Here is a 14,165-nt window from a genome sequence, read left to right as displayed (position 1 = left end):
TGTGACGTAATATTCAGAGACAAGGTTAGTTTAAACCACAGACATGTAATTACCAGTAAATTTCACAACAAATCGATAGTCAACGTCATATCCCTCTCCACAGAATCTACATTTCTAATTAAACGTCACTAACGACTCCAACTTTAACTTGTACCAAATCGCCAACTTGAATAAAACAATCACTTGAAACGATTGGTTTAAATATCCTTCGAATTAATCAAACAATTCGACTACGTCGAGAAAAAGGCGACTGGAAACTTTTTTTCTGTTTGCTACCTCTGTTGTTTCCTGGCAACGTTAATTCGCAAATACGTTTCTTTTGTATCGAGAAATCATACATGGATTGAACCATTTACATATTATATAACTTGTTTAACTCACTCTGCAATGTAAATTATTGCGTAACTCGGACAAATCAACAACGCAAAAAAGCGCCAAAGCCACAGACGCAGCGAAAACTGAATTCGTGAATTGCGACTTCGCGCGTAAGTCAAGGTTTTACCACAGGTATATGCGGCTTTATGTTACAATCCATGAAACGACATCGGTTTGTGGAATATCTCATTTTATCACGTATCGCGGATGGATCTTGCTAATATTAAAAGTGCAATCGTAAAATGTCAGTTAACAAGGAAACAATGATCGAGTCAGAACTTGTCATGTAGAAGACTCGGTTCTATATTAAAAGATGACGTCATCTGCGTTAGGGGACAACATGAATTTGAGTTACGATACGAGGCATCCAGCGATTCTTCCCAACGATTGTCGACTAACGAAGAAGTTCACACACAATCACGTTACACTGTAAACCAATTTGGGTAAAATTACAAAGGCAACTTTGGGTACAATGTTAACATACCCAAAATTTTTGGGTAAAATGCTGCTTTACCTTTATGATTTATACCCAAAGGAAAGTTACCCAAATAATTATACCCAAAATTATTGGGCTTACTGTTGTTTACCCAAAAGTGTTTGGGTAAAGTGATGCATGTACTGTACCCAAAAAAATTGGGTTATTTTTTTTTGTTTTATTTTACCATACATTATCAATTTTGCAAACAAGTCTGAACCTTACATCGTCGGTATGGTTTGCATACATGTCAGTTTAAGGGCTAGCTAGCTTATAAAGAAAGAATGACAAAAATTTCATTCATACGGCATAGCTACAAATCGCTTTACGCCGTTAGAACTTTTGTTTGCACCACTCGCTGCTGCGAAATTGACACCGGTTGATTACATAATGCTGCGATAGAATTAAAAATAGTTTATTTGTATTATACTCTTACTATGGTGTATTATCCTCATAATGAGCTCATAATAAATCTCAATCTTGTGAAAATAAACCACTTGAATTATCTGAATTTTATTGAAATCTGCTCGACGAACAGATTTACCATTAAAACTTTAAAAAAATTCTAATTTACAATCCTTCAACCGTGTGAAGTACAAAAACTTTTTGAACAATTCTTGTGTTTCAAAATTATTTTTTTAAAGTTCAAACAATGTGCGCGTCACGCCTGACTGCTCACTGAAAAGGGCGCCAAACTAACTTGCCTCCACAGTCTTAGTTCTTTGAACTTCTTTGTCTCTACCTGTGCGAACGTGATTACCGAACGTTTGGGCGCGCCTTTTTCTTAATTACAGGTAGTGTTGTAAGCTGTTTCGTGTATCATTTTGTGAGTTAATCAAAAAAAGTGAAAAAGACTTAGTATGGATTTAAGCATCCAGGGTTTAATTGATTTTGTCAAGACTACTCTGGAAGATGTCCCACAAGGGGAAGTTCTTCAAATAAATGCTGAAATTGAGAGTAAGTTTTACATATACTTCTTTAAACGTGAAAAAATTGCCAAAGCTTTGATAAATTACACTTAACTTGGAAAAGTTAGGCTATAAGCTATATATATATATTTTGCAGACCATGCCGACATCTAAAGAACGAGGCGTTTAGATGCTTTCTTGGAGCAGTACAAATCAGCTCGTCTTGGACTAGGTGCAACAGATGGCAAGGTTAGAGTGAAGTATAACTTACCAAGTAATTCAATAACCATGCTTATTTATTTACATTTCACAGGCATTTTGGTACAAAAATATATCAGACCGATTAAATGTGCATGCTAAAAAACAGCGGAAGTGTCATGGGTACCCCTAAATCAAAAGAGCATATAACAACCCTTCTTTAAAGCGAAGAAAGGTTTCTCATCAATCAAATGAAGTACATACACGGGGCGAAAACTTGTATGACGAGGCAAAAGAAGTATGGATTTAAACTTTTTAAAGCTTTGTTATGATGGATTTTTGACTTGATTATTTTAGATCCTGCTGCATGAATTTAAAAAAACAACTTTGCTGCGCAATAAGAAACTTATTGCAGAAAAAATGGAGGAAACATTTTGTGTCCGCAAAAACTTTGTTTTGGAAAATAATCCTTCTCTTATGACTTTAATAAAACAATGGCCAGCTTTAACTATGTACAACGAGGTATGTTAATTGTATTTTAATGTATTTTTGTTACATATACATCAAAGCCACATATTGACAAGTCAGAGCTCCACTGCTGATTCTTTAAATCTTCTTCTGACTTGCCAATTTGTAGCGGCTTTGAACCATAGCTTGACTGCGGTACTGTAAATTTATGGACTGAATTTAATGTAATTTATATTTCTTGTAGTTGCTTCGTGAATTTAAAAGAAAACAAAATTTTACTGATGAAGCTGCTTTGAACAGCATTGCCAAAAACTTGTTTCAAACAATTATTAAATATTCTTCGGGAAAACCAAACAAAACATCCTATATGAAAAAAATATTGGACTTTTTGCCATTTGATGAGAATGATTGCTTTGCTGGTAAGCCTGAAAAAACTATCACATAAAAATGTTACAAAATTTTTGTTTTTGTAGATGTTCACTTTATGGTTAGAAGATTACTTTTGTGTACTTAATCGAAGTCCAATACAAAACAGCAAGTTGGCAGGAGTGGTATTTGCTAGATTTGTGCCCTGTAAGTATAAGCAATCATAATTCATATTTTCATGGAAAATTTTTGTTGTTGTTTGGGTCATTAGTGTGAGGGCAGTTTTTGTATTGACCTAATGTACTCATTTTATATCCACAAGACTAGCAAGGCTATTAGCTTCCAAAAAGTTATTCTGTGCATAATTATTTAAAATTGGGCATAGTGTAAAAAGTACAATTTAGGTATTGGAAAGCAGCATCCTTATTATTTAGCACAGGCCAATAGTAACCGAGTATGTAACTAAATTGTTTTACTATTTAAATCAACACAACATTTGAAGATACCAGGGCCGATTTTGGAGATCGGCAACAAACTGTGTTGTTTGTATATGGAGACATTTTCTTGCCGCAAAAAAATACACTTTTTGCGGAGAAGAACCCTGTGCTCAGTGTGGACAGCATTTCTAAAGGCATCATAGCTTTATTTGCTGTGTATTATATTCTCAATTATCAATACTGCCCACATAAAACCAAAACACTGCAATTTCTTCAAACATATCTGCTTAATATTCCTGAAAACTCAATGTATGATTCAGTGTGGGAGTTAAAACTTCAACTTGACAAACTAAGCCTGTAGTTATTTGTGTTGACTGTAGTTATTTTAAATGTTCATGTTCTTTCTACAGAATGACAAGAAACAATAAATGTGATTCTTCGAAAAAACAAGCTGTGCAATGTCTATGATTAATGGGCAAAAAATGACACAGATTCTGGGTATAGTGAATTTAAACCCAAAATAGTGACCAGATAAAATTGGGTCGAATGTGTTTCTACCCAAAGATTATTGGGTAAATCTGTAGGGTAAGAAGATATTTAACCCAAAAATTTTTGGGTTTGAATAACCCAAAAAATATTTTGGGTTTCCCAATGAACCGACCCAATTTTTTTGGGCTTTTTTGACCCAAACTGGTTTACAGTGTACCACTCTCAAATGATATGAGTTTGTCGAACCCGTCATATAAAGCCGTTTGGATGGTGCCGAAATGTCGAATGCGAACCGGATGATACGCCAAACGCGCGAAACGCACACGGTGTATTTTGCCAATTCCATCGCCCGCCGGAACTATTTCTAGTAACGGTACCATCGTGTTTCCAACCATGCGAGGTTGAATGATGTCCGTATAAACATATATTGCGGAGTAATCTGAAGAAACGTCACACTGGCGCGCGCTCGTATGTTGACCCGGGGGCAGCTCGACCGTTTCGAAACCCAGCAAGTGGGTCGGTTTCCATGAGAGGGTCACTGTAACGGACAGAACTGAGTATGATTTCTGTGGGTGCACTCATGCGCGGAAACTTATTTTGTGTTTGGGTTGTGCGCGTGCTTGTAATGTTGAGTTAGTGTATCCGTTGCAATCTAGTTATTTGTACGTTATTTTAATGCCTTCTTGGCTGTGATCAGTTGCATTTCTATTTGAATAAGGTGGAGCCGTGTAGGCATTTAGTTTTAAATCGTGTTTATTCTAGTTTTATTTATCTGTTTGCTGTGAAACTGCAAATTGGAATAAAAGGTTGAGAATTGCACGCATATAAAAAAGTACACGGCAATTAAGGATCTGTATCCTACATTGAATTTAAAACTAAAGTCAAACTGCATTGTTTTGAGTTACGTCTGTGATCTGTTCACATTGTGACGTAATACGCAACGTGCATAGTTGATTGGAATGGATGAAGCAGGCGAGGAGCCCAATGTTTCTAAGGAACTATTTAAAATACTGGATGTTGTGCGCTCGGGAAATGGTGCTGTAGGGAGATCAAACGCTTCAACAAACTGTGGTTCCTTTGGAAAAAGTTTGCGTTCCAACAGCTCGCGTGCACGTAGACTTGTTGATGAAAAATCACTGGCACTAAAGTATGCTCAGGAACAAGTTGCCATTGAGGAAGAAAAACTGCTTGTTGAAGCTGAACAACGTCGTTTAACGTTGGATGATGAACAACGTCGTTTAACGTTGGATGAGGAACAACGTCGTTTAACGTTGGAAAATGAACAACGTCGTTTAACTATGGAATCTGAGCGTCGACGTATAGAACTTGAAGGTAAAATAAAGAGCTTTGAATTGAAAAAGCAAATGGCTAAAGCCAGGGAAGAGGTGGCACAGGCCACACTGGCTGCTGAACATGTCAGTGAAAGTTGCTCTTCATCAGAATCTTTGTCTGATATTGCGTTAGATGGTACACCAGCAAAAAGGTTGCCAATGAAACGTTTGACGTGCTTGACTAAGGCTTTCGATGAGCGGCGTGGCGGAAAAGTTTCGGTTCATGATGTTTCGCCAACATCACCATTTCTACTAGGAAGACCACATGTTAATGCTGCATCTATAAATGTTCGTGCTGATCACGAATCACCACTTGTTGCATCAAACTCGTTGGGTCCACTGTTAGAATTGGACGAGGCGCATAAAGATTTGCCGCCGTCTCGGAGGGAAACTGGTATTTTGCCTGCAACCGATACTGATATTCCAGGCAAAGGGAGAAACGCTGACGTGGAATATGGGACTCTTGATCAAAGCCCTATGAACCAACCTCTTGGACCTGCAGTATCAGGTACTAGACCGACTTCAGATATGGTGTTTTTTGCTGAAATGATCAAACAAAGTTTTAATTTGCCACGCTTGACCATAGAGAAGTTTGATGGTGACCCGTACAACTATCACAAATTCCTGAATGACTTTGATCGTCAGATCAATCAAACGAACCTAAGTAACTCTGAAAAACTTAGTTACCTTTGTGAATTTTGCACTGGACGTGCAAGGTCTAACATTGTGGAATGCAAAAGTTTGCCATCTAAAATGGGCTATTCTGAAGCATTGAAAATACTACACCATCGTCATGGACGAATTGAATTGGTGGTTCGTGCACATATGGACAAACTGATTGGAAGGAACCAGCTGCGAGAAAATGACTTTCGAGGTTTGCAAATGTTTCGTGCGCAGGCAGCCGAAAGTTACAAATTGTTTGGAAGATGGAGTTGTCGCTACACGCTGGACTTGCCACAGAATTTGGAGGCTGTGGCTCAGGGAATGCCACCGGATTATATTGCACAGTTCATTACAAAGTGTTCGAAACTTAGACTCAAAGGAATATCTCCAACGTTCCAGACTTTGCTTAATTTCTTGGAAGTTAAGTGTGAAGACATTCTGTCGCCGATGATGAAATACCTTGTGCGGGACACTCAAAAGACAAAGGTTAGGAACCAGTTTGGTAAACAATCTCGAAGTGTGTTTAATACGGTTGTAGTGAACACGGAGTCAGATGGAGATCATTGTAAAGGGTTGGTGGAATGTCGAGATTGCGGTGGACGACATAGCTTAAAGGATTGCAAGTCATTTATAGGACGGTCCCTCAAGGAGAAATACCAGTTGGCCCGTCGTTGCAGACTGTGCTTTAAGTGCCTTGGGGCTGGACACTACATTGATGCATGTCCATCTGAGGAGACATGCCAAGTAAAAGGTTGTAGCAAGTCGCATCATACACTGCTACATTGGAGCAAGATTAACAATGCATTGGGACAGTCACGTAAGGGGCGAAGCTCAAGTGCCGCCATTGACCCAGATACGGTAAATGGGGTCGGTGTTGTTGCTTCAACGTCTACTGCTCGATCATTTAATGTGCGATTGAAAGTTGTGCCCGTCAAGGTACGTACTGTTACATCGGATAAATGTGTACTTACATATGCATTTTTGGATAATGGTGCGAATACGACCCTGTGCTCTTCTCGTCTAATGGATAAGCTTGGGCTTAGTGGCAGGTTGAATCCTTTGTCTATTGAAACTATAGCGGGGACGCATAAGATTGATAGTTATTGTGTGACTCTTTCTGTTCATGGTGTGGGACAACACGCTGATGTCGTCTATGACCTAACTGATGTTAGGGTTGTTCCGAAATTACCCAGCTTGGCTGGGAGCATTCCTGTTGGCGAAGACAGTTTAAGATACCCACATATTAGCCATTTAGACTTACCCGTGGTTCGAGATGGTGGGGTTGATTTATTGCTGGCAGCTGATCTGCCTGAAGTTCATGAATATACAGAGATTATCCGTGGAGGTCATGGAGAACCTGATGCATTACATACACCACTGGGATGGTGTCTGTTTGGTACAGAACGCAACAGGGGAAAGCCTCAAGCATCAGTAAATTTTGTACAGACTAGCTGTGATCAGTGTGGTCAACTTGATGAAATATTTGGACGAGACTTCATGGATCAGGGAGGTCATAAGCCCACATACTCATTGGAGGACAAGCGGGCTCTTGCTGTGATGGAAAGCACGGCCACTTTGGTGGATGGACATTACCAAATGAGTCTGCCCTGGAAGTCTGATAACCTAAAGCTGCCGTACAATAGAAATATGGCAGAGAGGAGACTGAAGAACCTTATGCGTCGCTTACAGAATGACGAGAAGCTTTGTGAGCAATATAAGAAGAAGATTGCCAATTACATTGAAAACGGATTTGCTCGTCGGATTCCGGATGAATGTCTGAAGCGTACTGATAAAACGTGGTATATTCCTCATTATGCCACTGGGAAGAAGTTTCGCATTGTATTTGACTGTGCAGCAACGTTCAAAGGAACATCTCTTAATGACAATCTGTTTCACGGCCCTGATTTGACCAACTCTCTTGTTGGTGTGCTTTTACGCTTTCGCCAAGACCCTGTGGCAATTATAGCGGATATTAAAGCCATGTTTCATCAGGTTAGAGTCCTGCCTGTGGATTGTGACTCTTTGCGGTTTCTTTGGTGGCCTGCAGGTGATTTCACAAAGCCACCAGTTGATTATCAAATGATGGTCCACCTGTTTGGAGCAACAAGTTCTCCCAGCTGTGCAAGTTTTGCATTGAAAAAGACCGTGTCGGATAACAGCCATCTTGTTGGTGAAGATGCTGCAAAGAGTGTTTCAAACAATTTTTATGTGGATGATTGGCTGGTGTCAGTCGCTTCTACGAAGCAAGCAATTACCTTGGTAAGGGACGTTACCACAATATTGGATATGGGGGGCTTTCATTTGACTAAATTTGTAAGCAATTCTTCAGAGGTTCTTGAGTCACTTCCTGGCTCAAACCACAATATTTCCTTCCTTGATTTAGACTTTGAACACCAGTTAGTTGGTCGTACACTGGGTGTCCGATGGGACATAGTTAAGGATTCTTTTGGGTTTAGAGTAAACATATCACCCAAGCCGTATACCCGTAGAGGGGTTTTGTCAATGATGAGTCAAGTGTACGACCCCTTAGGTTTCATGCAGCCTTTTCTTCTGCCCATGCGGTGCCTTCTGCAGGGTCTTTGTAACTTAAGTTTAGGATGGGATGACCCCCTTCCTTCAGATGCATTAGTGCACTGGGAAGAGTGGCTTAGACAATTGCCTCTGTTGGAGCACCTGCACATTCCTTGTTGTTTTAGGGTTTACTTCTGTACAATTACATTGCTTTGGGGATGCTAGTAATTTAGGATATGGTGCAGTGTGCTACCTTCGATTTGTTGACTCGGTTGGTCATGTCAGTATTTCATTAGTTTGCGGCAAAAGCGGAGTCACTCCCTTAAAGCCCGTTACCGTTCCGCGGCTGGAGTTGGTAGCTGCTGTTATTACAGCGAAGCTCGGTGCTATGGTGGTGCGCGAGTTGGATTACGTCATCGACAACGTGATGTTTTGGACCGATTCGTTGACCGTGTTGCACTATATCCACAACACTTCAACAAGATTTCAGACATTTGTCGCCAACCGTCTTGCAGTGATTCATGAGTTGACGAAGCCTTCACAGTGGCATCACGTTGGTACCAAGGATAACCCGGCGGATATTGCTTCGCGTGGTGTAATGCCGAAAGAATACAGTAATGTACGGACGTGGTTTGAAGGACCGGAGTTCTTGCAGAAGGAGGCGAAATTTTGGCCAAGCCGGCCGAATTTGGAAATTGGTTTATTTCAGGACGATTTGGAGATAAAGAGGCAGCGGCGTGTGTATGTCACGATTGCGTCTCTCGATGTGCTGCATCTTTTGCTGCTTCGCTATTCGTGTTTCAAAAGGCTACAGAGGGCGGTCGCGTGGTTGCTGCGTTTTAAACGGTGGATAATTTGGAAATTCTCTCGCCGAGAGGATAGAAGACCAACATTTGAAGTTGAGGGACTTACAACCCACGACATAACAAATGCGACACTGAGCATTGTTCGACTTGTGCAACGAAAGTCATTTCCGGAGGATGTAAGATGTTTGTTGAACTATGAGAGTTTTGCAGAAGCTTTGCACCATACTACTACTACACCCAATTACAAATCTAATTTGTGTCCTCTCAACCCGTGTCGCGTTAAGGATGTACTGTATGTTGGAGGACGACTGCAACGAGCGAATTTGGACCAAGAACGTATGCATCAAATCATCATGCCGTATCATCACCATGTCACCGAATTGCTAGTCATGGACTGCCACATTAGAGAAGGACATTGTGGGGTGCTACATGTTCTTGCTTCTCTAAGACTCAAGTACTGGATAATTAAAGGACATTCCGCGGTGAGAAGTGTTTTGCGGAAATGCCTTTTGTGCAAATTAAGGAGCGCCAAACCCGGGACGCAGATATTGGGGCAGGTGCCTCTGGAGCGAGTTACAATTGGAAAACCTCAGTTTTCAAGTACTGGTGTAGATTATATGGGGCCTCTCTTTGTGAAGCTTGGAAGAAGTCAAGTTAAACGCTACGTTTGTGTTTTTACGTGTTTATGCACAAGGGCAGTGCATTTGGAAGTGTCTCCGTTACTGGATACCTCGGCGTTTATTAACGCATATCGTCGTTTCACTTGTCGCCGTGGTGTCCCGACTGATATGTTCAGCGACAATGGAACAAATTTTGTCGGCGCAGAGCAGGAGCTTCGGGAAAGAATCAGTCAATGGAATCAACATCATGTCCATTCAAGTTTGCTGCAAGTTGGGACGAATTGGCATTTTAACCCACCAGCGGCCAGTCATCAGGGAGGAATATGGGAGAGAATCATCCGGTCAGTTCGACGGATTCTGTGCGCTTTGCTTGGGAGCACTTCTTTGACCGATGATACCTTAACGACCTTAATAAGTGAGGTAGAACGTATACTGAACAATCGTCCGCTAACATCAGTTAGTGACGATGCCAAGGATTTGAAGGCTCTCGCACCAAATGGGTTGTTGATCAATTCGCTTCATCCTTCCCTCTCTCCTGGAGTTTTTTGCAAGGCAGATGGTTATCGTCGATCCTGGCGCATGGCGCGGATGTTGGCTGATCGGTTTTGGGAGCGCTGGATGCGCGAATATATGCCTTTGCTCCAGGTGCGTCAGAAGTGGATGCATCCTTCGCGAAACCTTGCTGTTGGAGATTTAGTTTTAATTGCTGATAACCAGACACCACGCGGTGATTGGCCAAAAGGAATGATTGAAGAGGTCTTCCCCGACAAGGAAGGATCTGTTCGCAGAGTGTGTGTTCGTACTGCGCGTGCTGTATTCAAACGCGATGTACGTAAGATTTGTCTCCTGGAGGCAGCATGACTTGTGTGTGGTGTTGTTTAGTGTTTGTTCTGCCGTTTTATTGATAAATAATTATGTGGTCATTATTTAGGGGTCGGAATGTAACGGACAGAACTGAGTATGATTTCTGTGGGTGCACTCATGCGCGGAAACTTATTTTGTGTTTGGGTTGTGCGCGTGCTTGTAATGTTGAGTTAGTGTATCCATTGCAATCTAGTTATTTCTACGTTATTTTAATGCCTTCTTGGCTGTGATAAGTTGCATTCTATTTGAATAAGGTGGAGCCGTGTAGGCATTTAGTTTTAAACGTGTTTATTCTAGTTTTATTTATCTGTTTGCTGTGAAACTGCAAATTGGAATAAAAGGTTGAGAATTGCACGCATATAAAAAAGTACACGGCAATTAAGGATCTGTATCCTATCTGTATCCTGTTAAACCTTCCAGAACAGTGATTCCCAATCTTTTTGTGGTTGCGTACCACTTGGAGGTAAAACAATTTTGACGTGTACCACTTAGTTGAGTGTTACAATGTAACCTAGGGAATGAAGTAACGAACATTTTGAGATCACTTACGATTTTTCGAACTATATCCTGGAACGCCGTCGCGTACCACTGGTTGGGGAACACTGTTCTAGAACGTGTGCACTAGCATATAATATGGCATTTAAACGAAGTTGCGAATTGCATTGAGATATCAAAACGAATGACGTAATGTTAAATCGACCAATCAAACACTTGCTTCGCTTTAATATCAGCGCATGAAACCAATATAAGATCAGGAACTTGATAATGTGGCAAATTGAGAAATGCGCACAATTACACCAAAATGCACTGAGATCCCGCTGCGAAAGTTAACAACAGCGGTGATAAAATTTCCCGCGGTTATATCTCCCGAGAATAAATGCACTAAGGATTTCTGTTTAGTTTCTGAGTAGAATTCTTACAACTGTAACCAATACGTTGATGAGCAAAACGTGCTCACCTTGCGCAATTAAACCATATTTCCTCAACCGCCTTTTTTATCATTTTTATCAGAATTTTCTGTATTGTAGAAGATGCGCTTTAGACTTTGCCTTTAAAATATTTTATGTATTTTGAATTGCTCAGAGCGACTTAATAAAGTGGCAAATTGGGAACCACGCACAATTATATCAAAATCAATTCAATCGCAACGTCCTTAAAATCTCACACAGCAGTAATAAAATGGCCCGCGGTAAATCGATGGATTGTTTCCGGCGGAAGGGAAGAATTTTTCTCGTATGACGTCAATGTGGGAAACAATTTTCCCGAATGGCACGCAACGAAATGCTTGTAAATTAGAATTATTGTTCCAGCGGCAATCACGATTCAAATTTTGGTGACCAAACAACCAGCACGTCTAAGGACACCAATCACGACCTCGACGTACACTGTTACAAACCATCGAGCAACTCTATGAATTTATCGAGACAACGCTAAGATGGAATATATGACATTGTATTCGTATTTCTGTGTACCAGACTGATTGTGAGTTTGGAGCAAGTGTTTTGTGAGTTACGTGAGGTAAGCATGTTGCTTCATGGCAGGTCTGGTGACACAACCAGTCGCCACGAGGTTCACCATGCCATTGTTTGTCATAATATAATGTTTGCCTGTGTAACTTTAAGTCATATTGATTGATTCAATAAATTTAAATCACTTCCGGCAAAACTTATTTATTCGTTCGTCCCAATCACATAACGCTATTTGATCTCGCATCCTGCTTCTGCCCCGTCCTATTAAGCAAGCAGAACCAAGATCTCTTCCCGAATAATTGTATTCATATCTGTTATCAGCTTCATTACGACGGTACATTACAACTTCTCAATAGAATATTGATAGAATCCAAGCGAATAGAATAGACTGAGACTGAATTTACGGGTAAAAACTGGGCTTCTTGAAGCTCTCCATTATGAGAGCTGGTTGGTCAATAATGTCACGTGATAACACGAACCGCTCGAAGTAATATAATACAAGAACACAAAATACAGGATATTGTCAGCCAGAGCACATCGAAGTTATGTGTGTGTGAACCGGGTATAGGTGATTCACGTGCTGCTGGGCAGATTTGTTCACATGGTCTGTTGCACACTAACGGAAGGAGATCCTTCTTGTATTATCTGGGACGCATTTAAATAGTTAGTGTAATAAAAGGGTATGTATCCTGTGAGAATATTTTATATGGTAAACAGGATATTAAATGAATCGCTTTACTCGAGAACATTCTATGGGTTTATCATTTAAGTCACATTATGGGATTTGCAAAACTTGTGCAATGCTGCACAAATAGCATTACGTAATATAAGCACTGGTTTCTGTGACGTATGTTACAAATACAAAACATTACGCAATACAAGCGCTAATTTCTGTGACGTATGTTACATGCTAAAACATATCGACGATCATACAGAAAATCGCACGATGTTAAAGGTAAAGAAGCAAGTTAAACATACGTCATCATATACCTTTATTAATATGTACAATAGGTAAGTCCTTGTTCATGCTCTGTCATGGTTACATCTTAGTCTTTCTGCTTGTGACACGATACATTCCACTTCAATGTCGATGCTAGTTAAAAAGTTGCTTTCCTAAGATAGGTTTAAACCATAACTTACTCTGGTGACTGTTTTCATTCCACATTCAACCTGGTCTCACAACAGCTGAAATATTCAGGTCTTTGTGTGGAAAAAACTTTTTTTTTATTTTTCACAGGAGTCTGACGATGGTATTAATGTCTTTACTGAACACGAATACCATTCGACCGAACATTGTTGAAATGCAACGTAGAGCAATAGGTCGGCACTTCGGACTTGACATAAGTAAGTCATGTGATCAACATAAAACAAGTTTAATCTGGAAAGTCAATATCCTTGTCACAAAAATACACACTAAGCAGATTCTGTTAAAAAATATTGCAATCCTATTATGTGTCAAGTTTTGTGGATTAACTTATGTTGATATCAAAGCAATGTTGGGTGACATTAGTTGTGTCGGAAAATTCTCAGGACAAAAACAATAAATGGTAAACATTGTTCAATCCGGTGTTTCTCAAACATTTTACACTTATGGACTGGCAAAAGTTTAATTAACACAAGGATTAATCTAACAAATACAAAACTATGCACACAGCCATTGTTCGTATTTAATAAAAACACTTTTATACCCGCTGTGTGGTTTATTTTCCCAAATTAATAGAAGATAATTTATTACTGTTCGGCTTAATTTACAACCAAACCTCTGCGATTGATTAAGAAAGTCATGACTGTGTTCATGTCCTACTTTATCCGTTCGACCTTGAGAGGTTGGGACATGTGAGGATCAGGATCAACCAATTATACGGGGACATAACCAGTGTCGGGTTGACTATCAGACAAACTACGTCCCATGAGAGGAGGGGCTACATCAGCACCAGGGCCCATGCACGTCTGGAGGTTTTTGGATGGCAGATACGACTCGGTATCAGATATATATTCAATATACCTACAATAACCTGACCCTGTTCAGTATTAAATCCCAAAAAAAGTTTTGAAGGCCATCACCATTAATACCCATACTGAGTGATTTGCTTTTTTGCCCACAACAATTCCTGTGGTCGGTGACCCATGAAGATCTACTGGTACTATTCATAGAGAAAAAAAAATTGATTGCAGCTGCATCGGA

The 14,165-nt window shown here is 40.2% G+C and overlaps 2 protein-coding genes and 1 long non-coding RNA gene across 8 annotated transcripts in view; 1 reads left to right on the top strand and 2 right to left on the bottom strand.

Moving 5' to 3' along the window:
• Window positions 1-14,165, bottom strand: part of LOC145909739 (uncharacterized) — a 136,678-nt gene that overhangs the window by 69,867 nt on the left and 52,646 nt on the right. The gene's annotated exons all lie outside the window — the stretch shown is intronic.
• Window positions 1-14,165, bottom strand: part of LOC145909283 (uncharacterized) — a 59,330-nt gene that overhangs the window by 26,698 nt on the left and 18,467 nt on the right. The gene's annotated exons all lie outside the window — the stretch shown is intronic.
• Window positions 1,543-2,438, top strand: LOC145909050 (uncharacterized). 2 transcript variants are annotated; one of them, XR_014403051.1, is made up of 4 exons: window positions 1,543-1,807; window positions 1,916-2,007; window positions 2,072-2,254; window positions 2,314-2,438. It is a non-coding gene; the product is annotated as an uncharacterized LOC145909050 (long non-coding RNA). The 2 variants fall into 2 exon arrangements; XR_014403050.1 differs by having other exon boundaries at window positions 2,072-2,392.

Source organism: Ascidia mentula, chromosome 7 (genome assembly GCF_947561715.1).
Source record: "Ascidia mentula chromosome 7, kaAscMent1.1, whole genome shotgun sequence".
Classification (NCBI taxonomy): domain Eukaryota; kingdom Metazoa; phylum Chordata; class Ascidiacea; order Phlebobranchia; family Ascidiidae; genus Ascidia; species Ascidia mentula.
The sequence above is the reverse complement of the archived record's forward strand: the minus strand, read 5'-3'. Positions and strand labels throughout refer to the sequence as shown.